Here is a 2,809-nt window from a genome sequence, read left to right on the forward strand (position 1 = left end):
ATATACGCTATATATATATATATATATATATATATATATATATATATAATTTTATGTCCCGTGTGTGTGTGTGTGTGTGTGTGTGTATACATACACAGTGGTACCTCAGGTTAAGAACTTAATTCGTTCCGGAGGTCTGTTCTTAACCTGAAACTGTTCTTAACCTGAAGCACCACTTTAGTTAATGGGGCCTCCCGCTGCTGCCACCACGCTGCCGGAGTACAATTTCTGTTCTCATCCTGAAGCAAAGTTCTTAACCCGAGGCACTATTTCTGGGTTAGTGGAGTCTGTAACCTGAAGCGTATGTAACCCGAGGTACCACTGTACACACAAAAGTGGGACATAAAATGAACTGCAGCACATTTGTGGTATGAAAAATTGCGTTTTTGGAATGAAGCTATGGGGCGTTTGCCCTGAAGCTTTCACAGAGGTAAAGGGTGTGGAGAGCAGGCTTGCATCTACCTGCCCCATATGCCATCGTGAGTGCACATAAGGATGGATGCACAGTAAAAGGGATGCCTGGAGGGATCATTGAGCTGAAAAACCCTTTTTTTACCCTTGCATGCCAAACGTCTTAACTGAGATGTTTGTCCCTCCACCCACACCTGAGCTTTCTCTTCTCTTCGCTAAGGAAAGCATGGATTTACACAGTGCTTTCCCCCCTAGAAAAATAGGTGCCGGTACTCACCATGAAATTCTTACAGTAAGTGCCGCACTTTTTAACAACAACAAAAGAGGTGTGTCGGTATCGCCTGGGAAAAAAGCACTGGATTTACATCTATTTGCGCGCCCGCACACACTCACTCACCCCACAGTTTGGTACAGGTTGTCGCTCAGCTCCATTCAGTCCCCAGCCCTTTAAATTTTTTTCTCTGCGGCCATTGCCTGCATCAGATTTTGGGAGGACACTGATTGCGCTGCCCCCGCGAACTGCTTTTGGGCAGACGTCCCCAAAGGGAATCCTTGCTTCAAGCGTGAAGGATCCGAGGTAGCCTTGCACAGGGGACGGGGGGAATGTGCAGATGGGTTTTCGGTGCGGGGATCCAGGTTCTTGCGACGGAGAGTGACTACCTGGCAGCCTAGAAGCCTGGAGGCGTCCTCGCTTTGGATTCCCCCAGAGTGCACACAGTCTGGTGGCGGCTTCCCAGCAGGGGACTCTTGGCCACCAGGGACGCGCGCGCGTCGCGCTGGTGGCACAGTAAGTAGCAGAACTCGCTCCCTCCACAGGAGGGCACTCATGTCTCTCCTCTCTCACACACACAATCTCACACAACCTCCCACGCTGTGTCCACCCTCCAAACCATGCACACGCCTCTTCCATCTTCCTCTCCTTCATACAAGCGGCGCGCCCCTCCCTCTGTCGCCAAGAGCAACGCCGTCCTTCCTCTCCGTCTCCTCCTGCCTTTCCCAACCAGCTCTCGTAAGGTCCTTTTCTGTATACCCTGTGCTATAGTCACATTAAGAAATATGCTCCTTTCTCCCTCGCAGTTGTGAATGACAAACCTCTCCACTTTGCCTTCAGCTCCGCGCACCCCCAACACTGACCCCCACCATAAACCCATCATTCTACAACACACACGCACCTCAATATTTCTCTTTCTACACACACACACACACACACACACACACCCTCGTTAACTGACATTAATTCACATTTCACCGGACATTATTTCACCTGTGTATCTGATGCGTCCCAAACAGAATCCTAACCCACCCCTGGCTCCACAGATTAGATTCCAGCGTACAATATAAACAATTTCCAGAGGCGATCACCACACGATCACCCTCTGGGTGTTGCTGAATCTTCCCCGATGAGGTGACTTTCGCCGTGCAGTGTTTAGCAGCTCAAAATCTCTGCACCATTTGGTGAAGGGGGTGGGCATAGACCGACCCCCTTCCCCAACTAGCCTGTCTTTTCAACCTACCTGGTGGTTGCTATGGCATGGTGGGTAAAGGGTGGCTTATAGGCGATCTTATGGCTCTCTGTCTCATGCACACATAGGAAAGCTGCCTTATACTGAGATCCACTGGTTCATCCAGCGGGAGTATTCGTCACAGTGACTTGCAGCGGCTCTACCGGGTTTCAGGCAGGGAGTTTTCCCCAGCCCTACCTTGAACCCGAGACCTTCTGCATGCAAGGCAAATGCTCTCGCATCGAACTAGGACCCTCCCCACATGCCGAGATGCACACAAACACACCTCTCGAATACGGACCGTTTACTGGCCATATCTGCACCTCCTGCAACTTAAATCGCTTGCATGTTCCTCGCAAGGATCCCCTTTATCTGTGTGTTTAGGAGAGTATCCAGTGGATTTTAAAGCAGGTCCCTGTTGCGTTTGTTGGAGGGCGGCGCAAAGTGGAAGGAGGAAGCCATATTTTGACTTGTTTGAAACTGGTTGAAGTTTGCGGGTATAATATGGCTATATCTATAAATCTCTGGGTTTGCTTTCCCCCCATGGCAGACTGACAGCTCTCTCCGGCTCGGTCCTTTTCTCTCAAAGACCTAAACAGTGGGGTGGGTCTCCACCTGCTAACGCTAGTTCCGCCCCCGCCCCCGCCATCTTCCTATCATCACTTTCAAAAGATTCCCTCCGGCGTTAGACCCACAAACACCTGAACGCTTCTAAGAACTGATCTGGCTTTGTTTTCAATTCGCCATTTCGAAGATCTCTTCTCTGCCCCCCGCCCCCCCCCCGCTACACACACACCCCTCGACCCCTCCTTTCTTCACTTTTCTAGTTAACCCCACCTCTTCCTTCCCGGCCCCACCCCGCAGCCAGCAACGTTTCAGCACCACGGAAAGCGGAC

The sequence above is a fragment of the Podarcis filfolensis genome (genome assembly GCF_964270895.1).
Source record: "Podarcis filfolensis genome assembly, chromosome: 13".
In the NCBI taxonomy this organism is placed as follows: Eukaryota; Metazoa; Chordata; class Lepidosauria; order Squamata; family Lacertidae; genus Podarcis; species Podarcis filfolensis.